General features: G+C 40.0%; 2 long non-coding RNA genes across 2 annotated transcripts in view; one reads left to right on the forward strand and one right to left on the reverse strand.

Moving 5' to 3' along the window:
- The window catches only part of LOC104912865 (uncharacterized), a 595,545-nt gene that overhangs the window by 74,086 nt on the left and 493,607 nt on the right, over positions 1-27,852 (reverse strand). The gene's annotated exons all lie outside the window — the stretch shown is intronic.
- On the forward strand, positions 2,388-18,245 carry LOC104912864 (uncharacterized). The gene is made up of 2 exons (XR_014885930.1): positions 2,388-2,649; positions 12,176-18,245. It is a non-coding gene; the product is annotated as an uncharacterized LOC104912864 (long non-coding RNA).

Here is a 27,852-nt window from a genome sequence, read left to right on the forward strand (position 1 = left end):
GTTAGCCATTTTTTGCTTGCGAAATTAAATTCACTGTATGTCTATACTTAATATGGAAATATCCTACAAAATATTATCTATCCTTCTATATCTATGTTAATGCTTATTTAAGTTTCTGCTCTCTTCCATGCCTATCTCTTCTGGTTTCTGTGAACACACATATGTGTACAAAACCCTCGATTTTAGGAGTTCACTGCTTCCTGAGATTGTGTGGGATTATAACCTTAGAGACTGCTAGTTTTACTAGACAGTTTTGCCAATATCTTTACATTTTAAAAAATATTTTGCTTGCTGTGTGGTTCTTATAAAGTTCATATTAAAAGAGGGGAGGGAATTTAATTTTACAGTATGACCCCATTAAAAAATCACAGACTTTTTATATTTTGTCACTTATATCAGGAATATACATTAAAAATATATTCTCTAAAACTGCATGTCTTGGTCTGTGACAAAATTGCAGTACCTCTTGATTGAGTAAAATGCTTAACAAATACCTTGAGCGTTTTAAAGAAAATAAACACAATTACATCTAAGTATGAAAAGTAAAAATGTTGTAAATAAGGGAGTTGCTTTTTTTGTTGTTGTTGCTGTTGTTGGTTTTCTTTTTCCTTACAGCTCAAAGCTCCAATTTCTAACTTAGATGCATAGAGATTTTTTTTTTGTCAGCTTCAGCGCAGAGAAACATTAAAATTCATCTCACCCCAAACCTTTGTCGGGAAAAAAAGATGTTAAATATCAGCAAATGGATCTGATAAGCTGCAGACTATTTCTGCTGTCAGAGAATGACTGTAGGACAAAAACACATGTTCAGGATTTGACATCCCTTGGCATCTTGTAAATAGCCTGCATGAATCCACACCTAAAAACTGCCAACACAAGCAAAATTGTGCCCAAGTTTCTTGTAAGTTAAGCAAGCAAAGCAGAGACGTGAAACGTGGTTGGATTGAATATAGGAACCTAAAGACCCCCAAAACTGACCTTGAGATCATTTTAGCGAAAGATCTTCTCTGCACTTTTGCAGCGCCAGCCTGATTTCTTCTTTATAAAGGGCTCTGTCATTTGTGTGTGTGTGTGTATGTGAGTGTGCTGCAGGACTGTGTAGTAAACACAGGGAAGGAAAAAAAAAAAAAAAGAAAGAAAGAATTTTCCATAGACGAATAAGAAGGAAAAAGATCTGCTGAGTAATACAAAATAGAACCTTCTTTTTTGGAAGGTTTCATTCCTTAAATGAAATGTGAAGTAATCCCTTGGCCTGGATTTCTAACGCTTCAACTCCACCCCCTCACTGAAAGAAAAAAAAGGTTTTTTTGTGGTTTGTCATTCAGGGGAGATCGCTGTCTGGATTGCATTTTTGTTTCTTTTTCCTGCTTTCTTTTTCTCCTATTCCTGTTAAAAATTGTATGAAGAAATGATATTTATGAAGAGGAGTTTCAAAAACTGGCTTATTCTTATGCAGCATCAGTGTTTGTGCTACCAGACATGGGAAGAGATTACTCATACATGTATTTTTTCTTCTCCCAATCTCTCTTTTTCCCCTCGCTCCTTTGTTTGCTTTGTTTGTTTGTTTCAATTTCCAGATACTTTACAGAGATGCTGATCTTCTTTTCTTTTCTTGGACTCAGGCTTGCCCACCATAAGAAGTTTATTGAAGCTGCTGGACTATGCTGTGCAAACTGCAGTCTCCTGATACTCAGTGTAGGGCCATAGGGGAGCAGAAGGCTGGTCTCAGTATCTGTCTGGAGCAGTGGTGCACATGGCTCTCTTCAGCCTAATGATGAAAAGGGAAATGAGATGAGGTCTTCACTACCGAGAAAGGTTACTCAGAAGTCAAGTGCTATGTGCCAGGATGCGATCAGGCTGGGATGAGGAAGGTGATTCTCTCCAAAGGGCATGGAACAGTTGGCAGCCTGCCTCTTTCCCTCCTCTTCCTCTGAAGCACCCTGGAGTCAGGATGCAGCCTTTAATGACTCAGTAGTCTGCTTGGCTGTGGCAGATCTTGCATTTCTGGAGAGAATCAATATAAACACTTTCTTTTGTCTTTCCTTTATTTTTTTTCCCTTTTACTCATTGTACTGCCTCCTATTTCACTGTCTGCTGTCTATCCCCAGTGCCTAAGGAAGCTGTGATCCATAATTACCGGTGCCTGGTGCTGCACAGCCTGCAACAAATTTGCTCAGTATAAAAAATAATATGCAAAAAGGTTTTTTTCTTTTTTCTTTCTTTTTTCCTCCCTTCCCTTCCTTCCCTTCCCTTCCCTTCCCTTCCCTTCCCTTCCCTTCCCTTCCCTTCCCTTCCCTTCCCTTCCCTTCCCTCCTCCCTTCCCTTCCCTTCCCTTCCCTTCCCTTCCCTTCCCTTCCCTCTCCTCTCCTCTCCTCTCCTCTCCTCTCCTCTCCTCTCCTCTCCTCTCCTCTCCTCTCCTCTCCTCTCCTCTCCTCTCCTCTCCTCTCCTCTCCTCTCCTCTCCTCTCCTCTCCTCTCCTCCCCTCTCCTCTCCTTCTTTTCTCTTTTTTTTTTTTTTTTTCCAAGTCTTTTTGGCAGGCTTTGGAAAAGGCCTGTTTCCTGGCAGGAGGAAAAGCCAGCCTTGGCTTCAAGCAGTCACTGACAATTCCCAGCATATGGTAAGAGAGGGAGCTTCCGCCTACCCCATCAGGTAAGTGCCATCTTCCTTACTACAGGCAGCAATGATCGATGTCACGCTTGGAGAGCACTGGCTGCTGGGACAGGAGCCAAGTGGCCAACTGGCCGATACAACACAACAGGTCAGCGAGGACAAGGCCTCTGGGTGGGGAAGGCATGCTAGCATAAGCATGCAACCAGGAAATGTGTTGTCTTGATACATTGTCATGTGCTTCAGGTTTTTGGCTCCCAAGCCCAGTTTGAAAAGTTTGTATTGTTTGCATTTGGGTTTCGAAAGGTGTGCTGGAGTTTTTTGCATATGCCTCTCAGCAAATATAGCACTGCTTGTGTGCCATTCCTCCTCTCTGTTTTCTTCTCTTTTTAGTCTTCCAGTGTCTTTTCGTGTTGTTTTTATGGCCAGTTATTTCACTTTGGCTAGAGGAAGACCCAATCACACATTCATTCCAGTTCTGCTCGTGGTATTTCCATTATTTCAGAGCAGTGCATTGCAGAGGCAAACACAAAGGCAGACCTCTTAGGGTAACCCTAAGCCTATCCTGTGTAGTCCCAGGCAGTGGTTCAGCACCAGCTCGGCCTCACATCCTCTTTCCCAACCTTTTCTTGCATAGTATTCTGCAGCATCACATGGAGTTTTGATACTTCAGAGCCATACGTTCAGGACTGCAAGTGGTTACAACATGCCTGGGAGAGGAGCAAGATCCTGCACTGTGGTCCCACACATAGAGCAGGGGGCATTGTGAAGATCAGGCCTCTGCTCCCTTGGGCTTTCCATAAGACAGACTTCCTCTGCCTCCATAAGGCAGGTCTGCTTCCAGGCTCCCAGAGCAGATAAGTACCTTCAAGGCCCCATTGAGCCATTAAGACCAGATCCTCAGCTGTAAATCAGAGCAGCTCCATAACATTTTTTCCCCTCACCTGAGCCCTGACCTAAAGGGACCACATCTAGTGGAAAGAGGGTAATTCATTCTCCATGCTCACTCAATCCATAGACCCTCGGCCAAGGATGCTTATTATTGCTAACAGGAGTGCTGTTCTTTATCATACTGGCAGGGCTAAGAGAGCCCTAACTCATTTCACATAGAGCTCTGAATAGCCATTAGCTGGTAAAAAGTTTTGGTGAGATCCAAACTGAGCTGTTCTCCATTTATCCTAATGAGGACTGTGCACTTTGCAGTTTGTCCTCCAACACAGAAATAAACTGTCAGTGACTTCTCTTCTGCCACAGATTGATCTAATACAACTGCCTCAACGCACTTTGCTTGTGCAGACCGTTCCAGTGCACATTACTGTCATTTCTGATGCCCTAAAAGCTACTGCCTTTTCCCTCCCATGCTCTTAAATGCCTTAAATGCTCTTAAAAAGTGTGGTGACACTTTTACGGGTGATGGGGCAAGGGTCACATGCTGAATCTTTGCATGCCAAGAGATGCAAACAGCAGATTCCCATCCCTAAGAGGAAAGCAGAGTCTGATTTCTTTTGTCAGTTGTTTCCTTGTTTGTGCCTCCTTATTACAGATAAACAAAAAGAAAGATGCAACCTTTCTTAAATTGAATTCAAGGTTTTCTGATTGCCAGGATAAAGGATAGTCTAAGCAACCACAGCACGAGCATCTTTGTTTGCCGTGAGAAATCAAGAAACACAGAACTGTAATGCAAGATAGTCTAGAATCAATCACAAAACACTGAACTGAACCCTTTGTGAGCCATTGCCCAAGTACCAGAAGTACTGCAGGGTGGTAGATGAGGAGCAGGAAGGCCATGATCGTAAATTCATTCACCTGCACTATCAGGATGCACTGGATGCTGGTTAAAGGAAGAAACAAATGCAACTGATTTGCAACTACCTGCATTTGTGGTGAACTGCTTTTGTGCCCCTGCACTTCAATTCAACTGACAATTATGCATTCAGCCAGCAGTGGTATTTTAATGGATTGATTAAAAAAACCCAGAACATTAAACTAAAGGGAAATGTTTCAGTTCCAGTCCCAAAATTCTGCATCAAATGTCTGTTTTAGAGAGGCTATGATACATCTTTAAATGTTCATTTTCTGAATATTGAAAAGTGATTTTCAGAGTTTGAATTTTCGATATCTCATTTCTGTTGTTTGATTGTTTTACCTTATTCTGTGATGCCCGAGTTGTAATGTTTTATAGTATGATAAGCATCAAATACTTCGATTCAGAAAAATAGAAAAGTTACTATAGTCTATAGTGACGCTAAATAATAAATAATCCTTTTGATTTTGAAATAAATTAAACAAGATAAATATTTCCAGAATTACATTTTTAATGTACTGCTAATACTATTGACACAACGTGAAACAATTACAATTAGAGTGAAATAAACAGTGTCAGTATTTAAAACAAACAAATTCCATCCCATCGTGATTCTACTCAAAGTATCCACTTTGTTTAATTAACTACAGCTCCTGAGCATCGATGAGTGGATTTTCATGTTTAACAAGTTCTGTGGAGTTCAGCAACAATTATTATTTCTTTTGACTGGTCATTCTTGTGGAATATTGCTGCCCATCATATGATATCCATTGCTTCTCAGTTTCTAAAGCATGCCATCCAAAAGGGAATGGGAATGGTTCCGTGCGACTTAGGTGACAAATCATAAAAAACAAAAAATGAATAGTTAACAGCTATCAGGACTTACTACTGAACACAGTTTCATTCAAGTTTATGTGTTCTCATGGTCTTGATTTTCTAAAAATGGCAATCCAGATGTTCCACCTGAAAAGTACAGGTATCTCCAACAGAACCAGCATCCATGGAGATATCACCAAAAGGAGTCTCTGCTTTATCTTTTTTTTTTTTTTTTTCATTTCCTTTGCCTTAACAAGAGTAAAACTTGAACACAGCCAGGTGTTTTCACTTCAGAGGCTCCAATTGGCAACAACTCCAGTGCTTGGAAGCTAACAAATTTGTTGTGTCACAATTGATAATCAACTCTAGTAAAAGAATGTCCAAATCAATTGAGCTTTAGCAAGGGCAAACTGACTGGACACAGCCAGGCTCCCAGCAAAAGTAGGCCAAGCTTGATAAATTTGCCCTTATTATAGCTATTGATGTTTAAATTTCTTCAGGGATGTTGTTACATGGGTGCCTAGTGGTGACAGAGGTACGGTGACCTCCTTCGATCCTTAATCTACACCTGTTAGTTGGCTCCCTAGTTGCTTGTGAGTATACTCAAGCTTAAAGGTTAACAAAAGAAAAACAGGCCAAGTTTACGCGACTGCAGCAACGGATCAATGCAGAGTAAATAACCTTCTCTGTCTTATTTCCCCAAGCATTATTGATCCGAGTTCTTTGTTCTTTGTCATGTTTCTGTCTTCTAATCCCAGGGGACACTAAACGATCGGCTCATATTGGACATGTTAACTGGCACATTATGACAGCTACCATTTTGTCACTCAATGCGGTGCTATATATAAAGAACCCTCCATTCAGGGTTTTCTAAGCTGTTCTCTCTAAAACAAGAATGCTTTTTTTCCCTTCAGCTTCCTTTGTTCGCTCACCCTCTGCCCCTTAGGTATTTTGTCTAGAGGTCTGCAATAACACTAAACTTTTTTTTTTTATTATTAATTGCCGCTCCTAAAATTCCTCCATCCTTAAAGATGGACAATAACCCAACAGTTAAAAATAATAGACACTTTTGCAGCATTCAGAGCTCGGCAGGAGTTTCAGGCAGCAGCAAAGGCTGGTATCAATTCCGACCTGTCGGGGCTTGTTGTTTTTTATTTAGGAACAGGAGCCCTTTCCTTTCATTATCAAGGTTACATTTAAAGGATATTGCGCTTTCCTAAGTGTCCTCAATGGATTTCTATGGGATATTACAGATATCACTCTAGCCACACGGAGCCCAAGCCCTGTCTTTCAGCTGTGCGGATGCTCCAAGTGCCTTAGCAGCTCTATAAACTTGCAGATTTGTGGTGGAAGTCTGTGTTCACTGGGAGACTATTGGATTTCTATCAAAATTAATTGGATTTCCTTCCTTATGAATGCTCTCTCTACATGCCCATCTCTGAATAAAGACTTGCCAATAATAACTCCCAGAATTATAAAGATTAAAAAAAAAAAAAGAAAAAAGAAAAAAGTGAACTTGGAAGGCATGGCAACCTACTAGTGCTTATTTAGCCTTCCTCACACTTTATCTAGGACACAGAAAAAGGCTATTTTAAAAGAAAAAGTTTTTCCCTCCTGTGCCAAAAAACTAACAGAGAGGGATCGAATTGTTGGGGTAAGTGCTGTGTGCCTTTCTGTCAGTGCAATGGAGAGGACAGCCATCTGAATAGTAACGCAGGCATTCAAGGCTATGAGATTCATAAGGCATTCTGGATCTGTCTGACACTTAATCAACAGCATGGTATAAGTAGAGGGAGAAGAGCTACATTTTAAAAACAAAGAGATTTGATAGTCAGAAGGTAAATTCCTGTCCATTTCTCTACGTATAGCATTTCACTGTATTAACCATCACTAATCACCATGCAAATATACTCTGTCAGTGGACAATAATAGCATTATTACTTTCCTGCCACAGAATGTTATCTTTGTTTATGTCACAGCTAAGTCAATCTGTTCTTTGAACAGATACTTTTGTGAATGTGAAAAAGTCCAGTGGAAAAAGCCACTGTATATTTCAATTGAATTTCAAGTTCCTTCACGTCTCCATAGGTGATAATTAAACCAACTGACCTGCTTCTGCATCGAAGCCTGCAGGAAATTAAGCAGATAATACTCATTAGGTAGATAGGCTTTGGGGGATAGTTTATTAAAAGAAAAAGAAAGAGCCCCCAACCAAACAAATAGCACTGAACTATGAATCTCAGAGCAGTCTCATCACTTGGCTCCAGGACTTTCCTTTTTTCCACTGGTGGAAGAGTTTGGGGAAGTATTAACTGTAACTTTTGAAAAAGGGACCTAAAAACATATTTGAAGAATTTATCTCAGTTAAACTCAATCATTCAAGCCTAAAATCCAACCCAAATACTTATTGTTTTGGGATATTGTTTAGGAATAGATTATTCCAATATTCATATTTCAAAGATGGCATATTTGTTTTTTTTACTTTTTTTTCCTTTTTCACTTCAAACCATTAAAATACACTAAAAGCGCAACTGGAATGCAGTCTGTCGTGTGTCTAGAGAGACCTCTCATTTTATTTCAAATGGGTTTATTTTTCTTTTTGATATGCTCAAAATGCATCCTGAAAAGATGCTTTAATTTCCATGAAACATTTGTAATTTTTGGACCTGCTGATAAGCTGAATAAAACAGGGATCAACCTGATTTAACAGGCAAGTTCATTCACTATTTATCTATCCAGCTGTAAATACTTTGAGGCAAATACCACATATCTTTATCTCTTTATAGCGTGTCTAAAACATCATAATAAAATCTAATTATTAATAAAATTGACATGTAAATGCCATAGAGGCACTGCATGTGGGCAGTATGTCTTGTGCTGCTGGAATCTCTTCCTCCATATTTCCAACCAGCATTTATATTGTGGAGTGTGGCATGAAAAGGTCAAATACGAGAAGAGTTATGGCGTAATTATCCTTAAAGGGTTGAATATCTACAGAAAGGACACGTAACATAGTCCAAAAATGCAGAATAAATTTCAAATTGGCTAAAATAAAGAATTTCTTGTCCTAAGTGATGTACACGAGTATTTCCTTTCCTAAAACTGCAGTGTCACTGTCTGGCAGGTGTCAAATAATGTCTCTGTTTTGATTTCAGTTGATGTAGTTAGTATGGTTTTTATTTCCATTTATTACAATCCCAGTTAACCTCTGTTCCTCACCAGGGCACTCTGTAAAGTGATGTCACTGATGTGGTGACATCACTGTGTTAAAATTATGCCACGGTGCCATATATGTGATGAAGTATAATAGTACACAAAATATATTTCAACTGTGCAAAGCCAGATGTGCAAAGCTTTCAGTGTGTTTGCACTGTATATTTTAAAAAAGGTGTTTCCCTGTGTTATTTTTATACGGCTATAAAATACTAAGCAAAAAATAAAAAAATCTCCTGAATGATGTGTTATTATTTATTTCTTAATTTATCTTTATTAACTGTGAGCAAAACGATGAAGTTGAATTCCCTTAGATTTGACAGACATTCAATCCTGATCTGTAATTCATTGGGAGGACGGATCTCTGGTGAGAAGCCAGATCCATGTCCCAGTGTTTAGAATTTCAGTTCTTTGCCCTTTTTTAAGTGCTGGACCAGCAACTACCAGACTGCTAGCAGTGGAAGCATTCAGTTTAAAGAATACTGTGAATAGCATTTGAAAGCAGCTTTTTCTAAAGGTGTTTCAGTGGGAGGTTTTGTTTTGCTTTTTTTTTTTTTTTGTTTTCTCAACATGGCCTTTGCCCCTATACAGTGCACTCTTATGCTCCAAGTACAGAGCAGGAGCCAATTCTACAGTTTCATACCATTTGTGCCTTGATAGGGCAGTAGTAATATTCTCAGAAATCTTTAGGGAATATGACCTACCAGTCTGGATTCAGTTTTATAAAAGAACTAGTCTCTCTGACTGTAAAAAGCCTCACAAGAGGCCAAGTCATCACCTAAGTAAAATAAGAAAATAAAAAAAAAAAAAACCCAACCAAAAAAGATGGTGGTTCCTAAATCATACAAAAAAAAAAAAAAAAAAATCTAAATATCAGCACAGAGGATTCTTGGTTTCCTTTAGGAAGTGCTGGGTAGTTCAGCTGACCTTGAGATGTTTTATTTCAGGATTTTCCGCTGTTAAGTGGGTCATTAGGTAAATGACCAAAGAGACAGACCTGTCAGAACCTCTCAAACTTGTCAGAAAAGACACTTTCCTTCTTCCCATTGGAACTGTGTTGAGAACCATAGAATTAGCCTCTGATTTTCCTGGTTGAAATAATGAGACATTGTCACAGTCCTCAGCTAGGTGAAATTTACATTTTTCTGTTGAGTTTTATAATTTAGACTAATTTAGGATATAATTTAGGCTTTGGTCTAGCTGCAAGCAAGGTCTGAGCTTTATGTACAAAGATGAACTTAGCTCTGAGTATGCATGCATCTGTATGCACACGTACCATTTGGCTGATTTGGGATCTTGGGGATATTTGTGATTTTATTAGTATTATTCCTTCATTCCTCTGTTGTTAAAAAAGGATGTTTCCATAAATAAAGCTTTTAGACTATTCAGCAGATTTACCTCCTGCCTTCCCGGGCACACCCCAACCTCTTCTAATAATACAAATGTTATCATAGTCTAAAAAGTTATTCTTGTCCTTAGCGTGTATTTTGCATTCTTATCAAAGGCCAGGATGGAAACAAATCAGGGCCAGAATGAGGAAGGGTCAAACTGATCATAAAAAGACTTTTTTTTTCCTTCACATACTGTACAAAGCAGGACTGTTAGAGTAGTCACTCGCAAACCATATTATTCATAACACTTCACAGTTTTCTCATGGAAGCTGACAAACGTGCATTGCATGAACATATTTTGTTAATTCCTTATTTTTTTGCTATGAATACAGCCGAATAATTTTAGAGCATTCTCCTGACAGCAGTGATGGTGATACTTTGTAGCTTCCCTTGGATGTACATTACTACTGTTTTGCTCATTTTGAGGATGAGTAAAAAGAGGCACATCACAGTGAAATAAAGGTCAAATGCAGGGCTATGAAAATAGAGGGTGAAAATAGACAATGTTGAACGACTACCCCATATTCAAGTAAAACTCTGAAATCTTATTCTAAAGTAGTTTGCCATTTATCTAGAGCATGGTATTTTAGGGGGAATTACTATGTTTAACTAAAATATGGCAAAACATTTTTGTATTCTTAACAAATCTTTAGATTCAAGCTAGAAACCTCTGGACCATTTGTTTGATCTTTGTATTTAAACATGATCTTAACAGTCACAGTTCACCCATGGCAGCAAGAGACATAATTGCAAGAAAGCACACTAATATGGACCAGAGCTGAATTAAACTGTGTTGATGGAGATAACCAGTTGCATATGTTTTCAGTTAGCAGGAGCCAAATCAGATAACCTCCATACAGAAACATTGGGCTTGATGGATATTTATTTCTCAGAAAAGACTGGATTGCAGCCTGAGTCGTGATTACGATGTCTGCCCGTTTATACTTAGGAATCAGGAAAATGAAATTCTGGATAAAGTGAAAAGGTGACTGGAGAGGAAGGAAGAGCAAAGTGTGTGAAGGGCAAAGACATAAACATTGGTGCTGTTCTCTTTGTGTTACTAGACAAGGACCTTCTATTGATTTCTCCAGGCATGCTTGCACTTCCTTCCTTCAGTGACTAATGATACGCCCTTTGGGTTATGATGACACTGCATTTCATAGGCCTGCAGGTCGAATACCTGATGTATTCCCTGCCCAGCTCCTTCTTTAAGTCATTGTCCGACTCCAAGCCAGACTCTTCTCAACGTGAAGCAAATAAGAAAGGGAGATAATTTATGTCGTTCATCTCAGGACAGAGAATAAAATGCAACTCTTCCAAGAGGCTCAAACATAGCTGGGTCTTGTCTGGGGCTTCATTTCCAATCAGCAGCATTGCATCCAGTCTGGTGCCTTGAATGTTTTTCTCACAACAGTTTCCAGAACTCTGTTTCCTTCTGCAGGAGCCCCTAAGTGCATATGTGTTAGGCACACATTTCTTCGCCCACCTCTGCGTTGGAACACAGATTTGTTTTAACTTTGATTAACAATCCTCCACAGAAATTTAAAGAAAGAAGTGACTGATTCTTCTCTCACTTTCAGTAAATTAGGAATAATTCCCCTCTACCTCCTACCCCTAGGCCATGGAGTTAACACAAATAACGTAAAAATGGTGAAGGTGACAGAAGAGTTAGGCTAAAAATGAAGAAGCCTACTGCCTTCAACACAGAGAATGTGGGCCGCAAATTATATCTCAGCCTATTTAATTGCCAGGCAAAATGTGGGACAAGAACTCTTGGGGGCTCCCAGTCATCGTCGATATGAAGCATTTGTTATAAGTAGCCCATAATAGCTGCTCTGGCCAGCCTCCTTCTCATGCTCAAGAAGTAAAAACAGCAGGAGATTTTTGAAGGCGTGAAGAAGTAAGCATCTGACTTTCACTTACTTTCAACAAAATTTTGTCCTATCACTACCCTGCGTGCCTTTGAACACATCGACCTATATTCCACCAGCAAACTTACTTTTGCATAATGAACTCTGAGCTCTCACTGTAACCACCTGAAAGACCAGTAGCACCACGAGTGAGAAATTCAAAATACCTTAAACTACTCATTTGAACAAACGACTTTTTAATCTCAATATCCAACACTGCTTTTACTGCTTAGGGAGAATGATTATTTTTGTGAAGCTGGAGATCCCATCATTTAATGTGCAAAATCTAGGATGTCAATCAGAATGGCTAAATAGCTCATGTTTGTAACAAAATGTAGCCGTAAGGCTTTTCTGAAGCACCTCATAATATAAATGGGATTTTCTCATCCAGAGACTGAATTTACAGCTCTGATGTAAAATTTTCTGTCTTTCAGGAGACTTGAAAAAACCTTAGAAGGCACAGAGATACATCCCTAAAAGCCTAGAAGAAGACTGATACTGAGAAGCCTTCAGACTCCTTTCCATGATGGCCTATTCTTACAGAACACTGAAAACAGTTTAAATAAGTGCAGAGACACTGCCACTGTGTCACCCTCTTTTGATGCCAAGTCTCCCCAAGGAGGAGATAACTATTTCTTAGCTATAGACTGGAGAACTGCCTTTGGTTCAACAGCAGGATGTAAACACTTCTTTCTTGGGCTGCACTGTATTTATACTGCAACTTTGCCAAGTGTTGATAAGGAGACACTGATGTGTAAAACCTGAGCATGTTTAATCTTTGCTCCAGTCACTGCTGATGGCACATCACATGCCTTCTCCTTTTCCCCATCTCCCCTAAATATACTGGCCAAAGAAATGAATGGAAAAGATTGGAAAGCAAGCACTTGCTAGCCATAGCAGTGCTGACCAATGCCAGTTCGGTCAGCGGCCATGAAGTTTGATCTCAAAGCATATGGAGTAGCATGGATGGGGATCGGAGGGGAGCAGGGAACCTTTCCAGGGACTATTCTGGATGCTGAACTGGAGATTCCAGAAGCTGCTACAGCAAAAAACCTGCCCGTATCATAAATCAACTGCATCCCAGTCCCTGCTGGAACGTGTGGAGATATTTCATCTGGTAAGGAGCTGCAGTCAGGCGCAGGAGTGATGCTGACAGTGTCAGGAGGCAAAAAAATTCATACAGAAAGGGAGCAGAAAGGGGGATCTGATTTCTAGTTATTCAAATGCCAAACAGGTGAAGTGACCTAGCAGCAGGCAGAGGGTCAAAGAAGGTTCTGAGGATTAGAATCGAATCAAATTGAAAAGTTCTGGAAGGGACCTTCAAAGATCATCTATTCCAACTGCCTGATCTCTTCAGGGCTAATCAGGAGTTAAACAGTACTAGTGAGGGCATTGGCCACTTGAACACTGGCAGACAGTGGGTATCACAGTTATAACCTATCAGGCCAGGCTAAGACAGAGGAGTATTTACTCCAGTAATACGTGAGCTCATCAAAATACTCTGCTAAAGGCCAATAACATGAAGAAACATACATCTGAGGATAATTTCTTAGTTATCTCATTTCTGAAGATGCTTTTTTTTTTCTCAGTTTCATTCATTTTCCTTCTGCTGCCACCATTAGGAGGTGCTGAATGGATGCTTTCTCCAGGCAGACACATATTACGCCAACTGATACAGAAATACATTCACACAGGGAATTCCTGAACCGCCTGTTAGTTTTAGAAATATTATTCAAGAGCCAAAATTATGTGATCCTTCTTGGAACACAAAGACCATGAAAATCAGTAAGAATTTTCCTCCATTGAAGATCTGGAAGTCTGTGCCATCTCTTAATATCCAACAGACTTCTCAACTATCTGGTGTGATTTTCTAAATTGAAACATACGATAGAAATGGAAAGCTTAATGAAGTTTCCTCAGCTAACTAATTATTCGCTCTTTATTTTTTTCTTCCGTTCTTTGCCTGACAACTAAAGATTGCAGAGACATAAACCTGCGAGGTTTGAGTTGCTCATAAAACTCCTTTTTCTGTATGTACACAGGTTAAGATAAGAAAGAAATGACATCACTCATGTAATAAGAATGCCAAATTTCTGAACAAAAGATCAGATTTTTTCAAATGAGTATTTTTACCATTCCTGAGATCGATGAATTAGTGGGGATTTTAATTTTAAATCTGTGGCTACTATTGCCACACTTCACTGACTAGGACCTGCAGCTATTCCATCCATTTGTAATTTTATTTCTTTACCAAGCGCTTGATCATGAGAAACAATAACTGTCAGCAGCATAAATTCCCTCAGAACTTTGAAGATGTACTCTGACTAACTACAGATCCAATAACCTAACTGCTTCCAATATCTCTCAGGATCAGTCTCCACCTGTTCAAGACTGAGCCATAATGTTCTGTAGACTGTAACTGTCTACAGAAGTAGGAGCCTTCAATATATCGGTGTATGAAATCCCTCCTATTCCTCCACAGTAGTTTGTAAAGTTTCCAAAGAGCTTTCCAGGCTTTCTGAATGAAAGCCACTATATAAATGTAAGATGCCATTATTATTTATTGTTTCAGTTTGACAGAAAGATGGAGGGTTTCATTTTGACTTTATATTTCCATCTCCTCTCCACTTTGCCTTTGTTTCATAACTTTATGACATGCAGGATTTTCCTTTGTATTCCTTCCAAGCTATTAAGACAGAGAGGTTGGAAATGCTGTAGACGCAAATAAGTTTTTTATTATAGCAATTTTTAATTATTATTTGTGTTCTCATCACATAGGAGATTAGACTAAAGGCCTCAAGCACCAGCATCCTGTGTCTGAGGGTAGCTGCTCAGAATTTTCCTAAAAGGAAATTTATGTCCCATTCACAAGGACCTTACAGACAGGGAAACTTTTTTCACCACCCTACATTTCTGCTCACCTTGGCCCTTCAGAATGCTCTTTAATATTTATTTTAAACATTCTTTGCAATCTTTGCAAAGTTCTTTGCAATCTTCTGTAGTAGTTTTTACTCTCTTTGTTTAGTTATTATTTATTATTTTCTGTTACCTCTCTCCCAAATATATATATTTTTAATTTATCCCATATTTTCTAGTAGGGAACTGTATTTTATAGCTATAAGATGCTATATTTTTTTTTCTTGAATACTTAATTTAATAAGCTCTAGTAAGGTAAATGTTAGTTGCTGCTACTTTGGATCATCCATAATTTTGCTAACAACCAGTAAAAGAGACAAAACACCTGCTCTTCAGTATGGCTTTACTGCTTGAGCCAGCTGAAGAGGAGTTTCAGTTCTGAACAGTCTTTAGAAGAGCAGAGAATGAGACTCAGCTCTCATCCCATTACCAGCCTTATTTAATCTAAAATACATCTAAAAGAGACTCTGTTATCTCTGAGTTGTGTGAACACAACACAGCATGTTGATGCAAGATCTGTGGTGAACCATATAGAAAAAAAGGTGGCGTATGGAATCCTAAGTATGTGAATTCAGCAGGTAAAACAGGACGCAAAATAACGTTTGAGGTCTATGGCTCTGTCTCAGATAGCGAAGGAGAAGATAACCGCTTCTGTAGTGCACAGAAATGAGAACAGCAGAGAATTAGTATGATGGGTGCCATAACTGCATTAATGTCAGCAATATCTGTCACAAAGCAAAAAATAGATTAAAGAAGGAGTGTGCTGTCTAGCACATCGTGGTGCCATGTGATCTCCCAAATGCTGAAATACTGAGGTAGATTGTTTTTTTGTTTTAATCATAATTACTCCAGTGTCAAATGAGATCGTAATGAGATATGGAGTTGTTAAGGAGAGTTCATCATTCTGGAACTTCTGTGAGATGGTGTCAAATAACAAGTTTTTCTCCCCATGTTTTTCCCACTTTTGCAGCTGCCTCTTCATTTCCTGGTTTGGAGACTGACTCAGAATTGAAGACATTAAGCATTAAAATTAGCTGAAAAATAAAGGGTGGAGATGTGAATAATGTCAGGGACTTTGAATTCTATTTCTCATGAGCTTTCAAACTTGTGCAACTTTTAAGAAAAGTCTTGTTTAATACTTGTTGTTCCAGCTACTTTTAGAAGATATTTTGGAAGACATGAGGGCCAGATACTTCAGACACGAAGCCTAATGATTTGGGGCACAGACCACTTAAAAATCCATCCCAAATCCCTGAGGCTTCTGTACTTTGAAAAGGCAGAACCTGGTGTATCATCAAAATTTTTGTGATATCCTTTGATGACAATGAAACCATGATAATGTAAAATAATGGATTAAATTTGTATGAGTATAACATAGTGATGAAACAATTTAAACTCATTTCTGAAGGCATTCATGCATTGGTGCTCGCTCAGAGTTTGGGCTAGAATGCTACTATCCCTTCAAGACTAGACGGAGATGTTTTCAGTTGATGACCATTCTCTGTTATTAGACTTGTAAATCACAGCCTGTCCTCATCCTTAAAGATCAAAAAGGGAGTAATTTCTGTTTTACAGGAGATTACTTGCACTACAAGTCTAACTCTTGCTTACTTTGAGGTACTTAAATAAATCTGGAGCCCTGGCTATAGGACAGACATACAGTGCCAGTGGGAAAATCAGCTCTGAACTTCGTAATGGGAATTTCATTCATTTTCTGAATGTGTTCATCCTTATCCATTAGCCCAGAGGATCCAGGACTAGCAGACTCCTGTGAAATTCAGTCCACTGTCTCAGGTTAGATTAAATGAATCTACACTTCAGATCAGCAGAATAAAATAATAATAAAAAAAAAAAAAACAAAACCCAAACCAACTAAAAAGCACCAACAACCACATAACCATATAATAATATGAAAAAAAAAAAGGATTAAAAAAAAAAAAAAGGATATTTTTATTTGTGCAGCTGACCAGATATTTCCATCTCCAGATTGCTCCCTCTGCTGCCTGCAAGGCAGCTGGAGGGGAGCTAGCAAAGGTGGGCTCTGCATCCCTCTTCCTCACCCAACTCCCGGCATTAGAGATGCCGACAGTTACTAGATAAAGTTAAAGACTCATGTAGTGATCTTCACACTAATTGGACTGTAATGTATAGCCTCGGTCAAGCAAATCTCTCCCAGCACTCCTCTCCACAGACGGCAATCAAGCCATTTACAGAAGATGCATCGGCTGCTGGGACCCTGGAGTAACCTTAAACTACACTGGCCTTTTAGCAGAAAACACAATTAATTTTGATACTGAAGGGCAATTAGGACTGGGGTTAAAATAAAAAATCTTCTCAACAGAGAATGTCAAAGACTGCTAAGGAAACTATTTCCCTTGTACACAGCTTGTTGAAGGTCTGTAAGCACAGTGACTGTCAGCTCACGTTAATTCATATCACTTTGAAAACCTCTCATTTCAATGTAGGAAATATAAATTCAGATTAATAAGCGCTGTGCTCAAACCTCACTAAGACTGATGGCTGTTTTCTTTAAGTCTTTTGCTGCTGAAATGAGCACAGCTTCTCCCTCTTGCTGGGGAAACCTGTTTTACATCCCAGAATGTAGTGAAATGACCAAATGCATTTATTTTGTTCTGTTTCATTTCTGAAAGAAGATGGTCTCCCAGCTGACACTCTGCAGATCCCGGCTAAGAGCAAATCTTGTCAGCAACTCTATAAACTACTCTTTGGAAATACAGAAGACGTTATAGTAATACATATCTACATGTACCCACATGACCTGATGTATGTGCAAGGCAACCAAAATTTGGACCTCGCCTGCACAAACTGCTTAGGTTGAAGCCACTCTCAAGCAAGTCACAAGTCAAGCAAGTGAACCCGGTTTGTTGCCGTTGGGCTTTCCTGTTGCTGTTGTTTCATAGAATCGTAATCATAGAACGGCTCAGGTTGGAAGGGACCTTAAAGCCCCTGCTGTGGGCTGTTTGACACCCACCAAAACAGGCTTCCCAGAACTCCATCCACCCCAGCCTTGAGTGCCTCCAGGGATGGGGAATAATACCTCCATGGATGGGGCATAACACCTCCAGAAATGGGTCATTTTTTTTCCCCCATAAAACAATCAGTTGAACACTGAGCTGAAGCCCATGAGTGTCACTGACATAACTGAACCACGACAACAGCCACGCTGACACAGAAAGGACAGCAATATTCACTGTAAGTATTCATTGCCCGTTGTGTTTAGGAAGACAAAATATGGATACTCAGGAACCACGTGTGAAACCCTGATACTGCCACACTTGTACTGGGTAAAGATTTCAGTTATCCAGTAATCATGACTGAAGATATTGCTGGGGACAAACACTGAGTGAAGATACAGTTCTCGAACTGTACATGAATACTTGTCTGTGACAGTTCAGGAAAAGATGGGCAGCTTCAATATCAACAATCTCAAAGTCAAGCTGCTGGCCAGTTTATGAGAAAGCAATGAGAGACATTTTATGCTGTTCCAAGGGATGGGATGTGCATACTAAGGAGTTTTACCATCCATTGGTAACCATTCAAAAAAGTCATCACAAGTCTTACAACAAATCCTATGGCCTTGACTTTGAAAATCTGATCCTGCTTTGGTCCAGGTTTAGTAGAGGACCACCTTTTCTCCACGACCTCCAAAGTGCTATCAGATATCTGAGGTAAGGGGGTTCCCCATGATAATGAGTGACCAGCACAGACTGATTGCATGCAAATTAGCTTTTTTTTAGAGTTTGTCAGAGAGCCCATAGCTCACAACAAGTGTTTTTGTTGTTGCTGGGTTTTTTTTTTAATGCAGTTTAAACAAATCTCTGCATTTAATACCAAGTGAATATTTCCAGGTATACACAGGCACATTAGGGTTGGAAAGAGATGGGGGAGGGCGAAAAGGAGTCTTTCTGAGGCTGGAAAAAAATCAAAATGCCATTTCCCTTGATGCTCTTGAAAAGACTCATTTTTCTTGGCCTTTTCAGGTTCTTTTTTCTGTTTATAGGACTCTCCAATCTGCAGAGAACTGTTTTCTCATCTAAGGCTCAAGCAGCCATCCTAGAAGCTTTACTTGGGAAACCACTAACTGATGTTAGATTTACACAGTGACTAGTTTTTATATATGTTTTTCTTAAAAGCAGCATCCTGAGGGAATCTCGCAGTGGCAAAACCAGCACAAGAAGCACTAACAGTCAATAGAGCATCTGAGGAGTTCACAGGGTTAAATCTGTTGTTTTCAGGATTTGATTCAATCTTTTTGTCAACCTGTTTTAAGTTCCAGGGCCCCATTCCCACCAGCTACAAAGAAGGGTGAAGAGCCCAGAGTAAACTCATATGGGCTTTTTAAGTACAGCATGATTCATATTTGTGAGCAGCCTCTGTCATGGGCTGTGCGCTGCCCACTGCCAGAAACCATGTCACCCTCTCAATCTTGTGCCAGAGGGGGCAGGTGGACAAGATAACTTAATAGCTCTTATTCATTTGAAATTTCTGTGGTTATAGGGTAGGTCACCTTGTTCAGCAAGAGAGAGAAAGCATGTAAATCTTCAGCCCAAACTCAAGCTCCAGTGTAAGCAACTTTCAGAGAAGCTGAACCTATAATTCTTCTCTTATTATGCTGTAATTTCTTGGGGCATTCCTATACAGAAGAGTGGTGATGCAAAGGCTCCAACAGTAATGAAAATAAAAATAATCCACCACGTTCACACACATGACATGGAAGTGAGAACTCCCACCAATGACTTGAGCGAGGGACAGGAGCAGGTCTGGTCCCCGCAAAGCATATGGCTCTGTGTTGGAAAGAGGCATAACGCTGGTTCCCACATCCATGTGCACTCAGGTAAGAGTGCAGCACACATCCCACTTCCCCACATATGTGGGTCTGCCCCAATCCTGCAGAGTGCTGCTGTGCCAACCTGCAGCAAACTGTGCAGTCACACTGCTTGACGTCTGGGTGAGGGCAGTTTGCAGTGAAGACTAAAAGGGATAAGATTTTCCTGCATGTATTATCACTTCATTTTCTAGAGAAACTTGGAGGTAGAAACGTGAGACTGGATGAAAGTAACCAAGTATCTGCATTTGAAAATGGCCAGCAATGAGCCCTGAATGGTAGGAACAAACAGCTGAATCTGATGTCCTGCAGTACCTCCTCCTGGCATTCAAAATTTAGAAGTGGTTTTATATCCTGGAGCACGTGAGCTTGTAAAGCATCTGAAATATCATATAAATGGATTTTTTCCCACTGTCACTGATGGCTAGTCAGCCTTGTAACCTATACCTTAATCAGCATATAGTTAAAAAGAAAAAGGGAGAAACAATTGCAAAATACACCCATATTTTTGGGAGTCAAACAGAATTGATTTTCCTTGATAAAAGTGGCAATTACAAAATAAAGTTTCAGTGTTCATTTTTCCATGCACAAAATTCACCATGCATTTCTGTGCTGAAAATCTTCAGAATCATTGGTTTTGCACAGGCTCCATTAATAAACAATACTTCTGTCACACTTTTCATCCAAAGAAGGAAAATCACCTAAAAACTCTATTTAATTAACCTTTACAGCCCCCTTGTGAGCTTGGCATTATTATCTCCATTTCACAAATGGGCACATTGAAACACAAAGAGCTTAAGTGACTTCCCTACAAGTGAAACTACATAGCAGGTCAATCGCAGCTCTTGGAATACATGCCCCGTCTCTTGGGCCCTGGTCCCCTGTTTTAAGTGCTACAAACCTTCCCTTCTCAAAATGGGTAAGGATTCAGATCATTATTTTTTATTTTATTGTACCTAAGCTGCCTCATATCTGGGGTAAAACTCTGAAAAACATCTAAAAAATGCTGTGCAATTTGAGCATCTGAAAGAGTGACTGAGAAGAAGCCAGCTCTCGTTTTGTTTAAGGGCTGTACACAAACGTCTCTGGTGGAAAATAAGGAGTCTTTAAGAATGATGTGTGACTTCTAGTGATGGTGCCTGGGTTAGTGAGGGTATTTATTTTTCCCTTCATTAAGAAACAACTTATCATTCCAGTAAAGGAGCTGTTAATGAGTTTGTTCACACTCGCTGAGAAATGACTGCAGGATACTCCTCAGAGAACTTACTCTGAATGCATACATAAACCAGCCACAGCTCGAGGTACAACCAGCAATCTGCAGAAAGGAAGTGCTTTGGGGTTTTTGCCTTCCCGTTTGTTTGCTTTTTTTCTTTGTTTTTGCTCCCCCTCCAGTTCAGGAATAGTTTAACAGATAGGTGGAGGAATCCTGAAGGCTTGCAACAGGAGTAGCACTCCTGGGTCACCACTGGACTTGTTCAAGGGGCATGAAGCTGCTGGTCTGGTGGCTGATGGGCAGGAGTGGAAGAGGATACTCCAACCCACCCACGAAGGCAAAAACCACTACTACTACTCCCCAAATCACCAGGAGATGTACATTTCCCATTGCACTCTGCAGGTGATAACACCCGATCCTTTAAATGGGGCAGCTGCCCTCACCAGACCAGGTGAGGCTGAAGCCTCCAGTCCCTACACACAAGAAGGCCGCTTGGATTATGTCCTAACAGCACACATGGGGATACATATATTCATACTCTAATAGGAGAAGAGGGTGGCAAAGAAGTTTTCTTCTGCATGTGCTTTCGTTGTGCCCTCAGGCTACTGGCTTGGAGCCAGCGCAGTCCTGTACTGGGCAAAGTTTGGGATTCCCCAGTGCTGGAAAACATTCTCCTGGCACTATTTCAGACACTTACCCTTTTGACGTTACAGTTTTTCAATGTGGGTTAGCACATAATTAGACTGTGCAACAGTAAAAGAGAATTACCGAGCAAGCAAGGCAGCCTGCCTGCCCTTTGGGTGGCTCAGAGCTGATCCTACGATTCCTCCGCACGCCTTCACTTTGTTTCTAAAAAATTGGATGCCTGTGTCTGTGCTATATATACACATGGGTGTATATATATAATCCCTCCTCACTGTCCACCCGTTGTCCTTCTGTTCTATTTGTCAGCTGTTTTGAGAAATATTTCCGATTCAGCAACATGAGTAATTGCAGGGGGGTTTTGTTTGTTTGATAAAATATGGATAACAAATGGCAACATTTGCTCTTCATACTCCACTCCTACCCCAAGAAGACCCACCCTGACCTCCAGAACGAAATCAGTAACTTCACTCCTCTTCATTTCCTCATCCTGTGTCTAAAGTCAGGGGAAGTGGGTTGCGACCTTTTGCACATAATGTGACACACGGCACAGAGGGCCGGAAGGCAGAAAATCATTCCAACAAAAGGCTGGAGCTCTGGGTTAGGTAAATTCAGGAAGGAGAGAGATAGGAAATGGCAGTAATGTCGCCAATAGTCTAAGAAGATCCTGGCACCAGGCTGGGTGTGAAATATGAGGTTGTCTCTAATAAGGACAGAATAAAACCTTCAGCTCACATTGAAATGCATGACACCAAAGACATTTACGGAAACAATGTTGGAAGGGAGGTGGAAGATGATTTTTTTTTTTCAGGGAAGCTAGCTGTCAAAAAAAAAAAGAAAAAAAGAAAGCCTCTTGTTTCTTACTGAAGGATAAGATGGGCTGGTGGGATGCCCAGAGAACTCAGCTTGTGACAAAAGTGGCAAAACCCTAGGATGAGTTGGTCTACCTACAGTCATCCTCTTGGTTGCTTAAAGACCCTCATCTTGCTCAGAATAAGAAAAGCATATCATGGCCATATACCCATGCAGTGCCATTTTACTATCATGCCTCTTGCTGTCTGGATATATGTTAATGTAAGCACTGTTACTGGATAATGTCTAAATTGATACACTTATCCTTCAAACACTCTGATGTGTGGAAATGCTGTCTCCCAACATTACACAGATGCAGAAGTAGTATATATTGATGCGAGAAGCCTGCAGAACCAGAGCACTATTGGCCAGTTCTGCAGTCCCTGTGCCACGCTGCCTATGAGCAGAAATAGAAGGAAGAAAAACCACTGGAACAGTGACATAGGAAAGTGGAACCCTCAGAAATATCTCTCAGTTGTCTGAACAAACCCGTCTGTCCAGTTGCTCACAGCAGTGAGATCCACAGAAGGGGCCTCTCCTGTGATTCTTTCAGTTTGAGCTGGAAATGAAAATGACAATATCCCTTACTAACTACTTTGGCAGCTGTTTGACTGAATCAGGAAGTTCAGGCACAGAGTGAAAGGAAAAAGACAAAGAGAAAACAAGATCCAAATATCTTATGGGATTTTTTGAGACTTTAAAGATTGTGTGATAGAAGCTTGACCTGTTAAGGGTTAAAGTTCTTATTTGCACAGTAGTAGGTGTCTGCACTATTAAAGGCAATGACTGTTTTGTTATTAGCATCAATGAAAATAGGAACTAGCTCTTCAACACCTATCTACCCTCCTGATAATTGCACTGATCCTGAAAGAATGTAAGTTCCCTTTGACTGTTATGTGTTTAACCACCTTGTCCTTGGACCCTATCTGCATCCTCTACCTGAATTAAAATGAACCCTCCTTTCTTTATCCTCCCTCTGACTTCATTCCCACTGACCCTCTATTCAGCTGATCTCATTTAAGAATGGGTGTATTTTATTTCTTTTATGACTTTGTCTTCTGCAAGAAACTCCCAGTCCTTCCAACCTCAAGCCACGTGTGACATTCTGTCCCCGTCAAAAATCAGATCATTCCTTCAAAATAAGAACTGGCACCGGGTCAAAGCCCTGAAGATGAAAGGAAGGGTTAAGTTTACTTTCAATATTGGAGGAGGGTTCGGAAATAAATGTCGAGGTTAAAAAGTCCAGATGGTAATTCAACTGTATCCCTGCTATAAACATGATTTGATTTATGGGAACCACTAATGGTATCTCAGTTTAGATCTGGATGGCTTTGCTTTCTCTCATCTGTAGCTTTAAATTCATCAGATTTTTTTCACTCCCACTATGAATCTTTCACTACAAAGAGATACTCCTATCAAGAATTTGGGAGTTCTTTAAAACCCAGCAATTGATAAATGTTAACAATCCTAATCCATGCAAATTACTGCCTGATGCCTTTATTTCTAATACCAAGCCAATGCGCTTATTCAAAGCGGTCTAAAAGAGCTCTGACAAGTTCAGTCTTACAGAACTGTATCTCCTATTGCTGTTTTCCCTCTCCTGTCCTTTGGGGATCAAGCTGAATCAGTTTTCACTTTTTTTCTGACGTTGCGATTATTAGGTTTCTCAGTTTTGTCAGAAAAATCCATCAGAAATGTTTATCTCATGGGGCAAATAGCAATGGAACAGCATGTTTATCACTTCGAGGGCCATAATCTACAGGCAGCAATGGCCCAATCCGGTTTGTTTTAAAACACAGAGGCTGAGAAAGAAAAATGCCTGTGTCTGAACTGTGTGATGGAGATGTGCAGAACTGCATTAGCCCTGTCATCCATTTCTTTATGTCTCTATATTTTGGCTGTCAGTCATTATATATATATTGCCTGAAGTCCTTAAGAGTTTACTTCTTCCATCCTCCCGAAAGCAAAACAGTTGCCCTCAGCTGTTAATACCCGAAGAACGGTAGCTTTTCATGGAGGACTTTGTGCAACTCTGTGTCCGCAGAGTACTTAGGCTACACTGCAGTCTCCTTTGAGAGGTAAAAGCCAGTTAAAACTGACTGAAATGGTGAGAGGAGTACTTTCAAGACGGTCATCATAGATGATTTCTGTATGACCACATTCTTGTATGCCTGGCTATCTAGTATATGTTTAAGACACCTACGCTACATACACGTGTTCATTTGTAGAGCCATCCATCCAAAGTAGATCAGCATTTAGAAGATACCATTTTTAACCCATGCATGTTATGGAAAAATTACACAGAGTGCAGCACAATGAAAGATGATGAGTGTCTTAGGAATACCTCAGCCTCATTTGCTGGGTCACACATAATAAAGGGTAACCAGGTATTCAGAATCTGAGCCTTACAAGGATTTACAGATGCACTGATTGGTTTTGAATCACTTATGTCTTCAAAGACCTGCCACAAATTTCCACCAAACCATTCCTAAATTCCTCTCAGACTGAGAGAACATAGGAGTAAAAGTAAGCAAATGAACCACATGACAGACAGCAACTAATTTCCTTATAGTGGCATACACAGGTACCTTAGCAAGAAGGCCACTGCAAGAAATAGAATGCAGTAGTAAAGTAGAGTAGTGGAGAGTACAACAGAACAGATGAGAAACATACATTTCAGCTTAGTCACTCTTAAAGAAACCTCTCCTTAAGAGACCAAGGAGAAACTAATATCTAAACCAGAGTTTACAGGCAATTCAAGCATGCTGCTTTTCAGAACCTGTAGTCAAATTTGTATGGTGAGCCTCTATGGAAACCTGTTCTTGTTTCCAGCTGTGGCAATGATTTGCTGCGTGGTATTGAGTAAATCATCCAGTTTCATTATAGAGTTGGTCTGCACACAACCTCCCGCCAAAATAATAAAAGGTGAGAAGTCAAAATCAATTTCATTAAGCTGGTACAAGTCAATATTTGGATGCTCTACGATGGGGATGGAAGTGGCTCAAAGCCAGCACCCGAAGTGTTGTTTTAAATGGACAAAATAAAAGTCATCAAAATAAGAAAATTGATTTGGGGAAGTTAAATCAATGTGTGCACCTAGTACAATTTACACACCTGACTAAAATGGCACAAGATATATGCTTACAATCACTAAGTGTTGCTATTATAACATGAACATTGCAAAAAACCACTGACTTTTGACTGAAGGTAAGTGCTGAGGCGCTTGGTCTGAGATTAGCTAACACAGAGCCTTGCCTTCAGTCAAACATGTTCTGACTTCATTTATTTAGTGCACAGCTCCATGTAGCTCTGTGCAATTTTCTTGTTTTAGTCTAGCTGGAAACTATTCTTCATTGACATACTGGACTGGAATATGCCTGCCTTTACATTCCTTAGGACATTAATCGTGCTTTTGTTCTAGTATGTCTAAATTGATATCAAATTAACTCTTTCATTTATGTCAGTGTAATTCTGGATGTGATCATCAGCAGAACCAATTCAGTACAAGTTTTCTTTAAATGAGTATTTTAAATCTCTTTGGCTGCAATCTGGAGCATCTCCAGGAGCCATTAGGATCAGCTCTGTCCATATCACCTATATTTTCCATGATACGTGCAGCGTATTTGCAGAAATAAATGGGAAGATGTTTTTCCCATATGTGCATGAACTCTGAACTCCAAGAGTTCAAGTGGGTTCAGTTGTTCTCCTCAAACTGTCATTCTAGTCCTAATTAGTACATGGTGCCGTGAGCAATTTAAATGGAATATATTAATAGAGGAGAATTCAGAGGAGGAAAAGAAGCACCCTCCCCCACACCCCTGCCCGCAAAAACTCTTAAATAAACAGGGGATTTCTTCAGGGTGCCTCACACCCTTCTCACCTCCCCCTTTCCCTTAACAATAAAGATTGAGGGTGGGAGACAGAGAAGGTCCGGATGCTGTCTGCCAGGGAGGGTTTCCCACAGGAGGAGATAGCTGTAGACTCCCACTGCCTCCAAGGAGTCATGGGGGATGGGGAGATGCTGAAACTGAGCCATGATGGTTCAGAGAAGTGCTGTTTTATTTAAACCCTCAAATGGCTTGACATGCCCCTGGTACTTTCACTGCCTAATTATAAATGAAAGGAAAGCAGCAAGAGAATCTCCTCCTGTTGACCATCTCCCACTTAACAAGGCAGCACATGTCGCAGTCTCTACCTTTTTAGCTCTGTCCTTGCTTTTATCCTTCTGCAATTTAATCCTAACTCAATTATATTATTACAACGTGTCACTTTGAGTCACTTTCCCCCCTTATTGGCATATGGCTCTTTTCAGTTTCACTGCTAATTCTTTTCCAGTGGACTTGTTTAAAACATACTCATTTTCTGCTTAGACTCTGTGTTATTCACGCATCACATTTCTGCAATGCCTGGCTAACTTCCTCGAGAGGAGAACAGGAGCCGGGGATCTTCACGCTCTGCATACATTTGCTGGAGTTTCCATACTGAATTGTCAAAGCACAAACTAGATGGCAGGAAAGGTGAGCATCATGCCCCATCTGTCAGAAATGTAGATAGGAGGCTGCCCTCCACTGGGTCTATTCCAAAGCCCTAGACTGGCATGATGAGGAGAGCTGGTGAATACTGAAAATTGTTTTCTATCAATATCTCTTGTTGTTTTTTTTTTTCCCCCCTGTCTCTCTCTCTTTTTTTTTTTTTTTTTTTTTTGGCTTTCAAATGCGTTCACTCAGATTCTTTGTGCTTCTTTTGACTTTCTTCCTTGCATCAGCTGGAGTTGAGGCTCTTCCTAGCAAGATGGTGCTGCAGGTCTTGGCTTCCTGAGGGAATATTTCAGATGCCCATCCATTCAAGTTGTCTTAAGATTTAGATATGGGCTACTTGACTTATTAAACAAACACATCACAGAAGTCACTGCTGGGGGGAATTTGCATTTAAGAAAACAACATTCTGTGACACTTTACAGCCAAGAAAAGAATACTATTTGAGAGAGATATATATCTAAGTATACGTATATATATTTTTATATATATAAACAGAATACTGCTTTAAAAATATCCGCATTTTTCACCCTCTCAGCTAGCAAGAAAAGGAAATGGTGAGGCATATGCAATGCTGCCAAATCCTAAACTTTGCAAAAGCTTATCCTAAAAGCTTGTTTACTCTTGTAAATGTGCTGCAATAGTGATTCTAGAGCATTCAGCATCTGTTAGTATGAAAGACCTTGGTATGCATACTCTTTTTCTGGATGACTTTTTACCAATTAAGCTTGTAGGTGGGATAAGCTAACTATGGGAAAGGCTTGTTGGTAAACATCCACATAGATGGGCCCAGAGATTTTTTCACAGCAGGAAAACATACATTAATAATAATAAAATCTGGCCTCTCTTTTCCAACACCTTACTTAGACATAGGCACAGGACCCCAGATAAACTACCAGCACAAATTCTCTAGGGGTAAAGACCAAGTTAAAAACCAGTTTTTTCAAACATGGATGCACTCAGACAGGAAGAACGAGCCCTTCTGTCTGAAGGAGTCCTATGATTTACCCAACATCTTTGTTGAGATCAATTATTTTACTGGAGAAAGAGTAATGAGAAAGAACATTTCTCATTTTTCTGCTTCTGTACATGTAACTCTGGAAACAA

Source organism: Meleagris gallopavo, chromosome 12, assembly GCF_905368555.1.
Source record: "Meleagris gallopavo chromosome 12, MGAL_WU_HG_1.1, whole genome shotgun sequence".
NCBI classification, from domain to species: domain Eukaryota; kingdom Metazoa; phylum Chordata; class Aves; order Galliformes; family Phasianidae; genus Meleagris; species Meleagris gallopavo.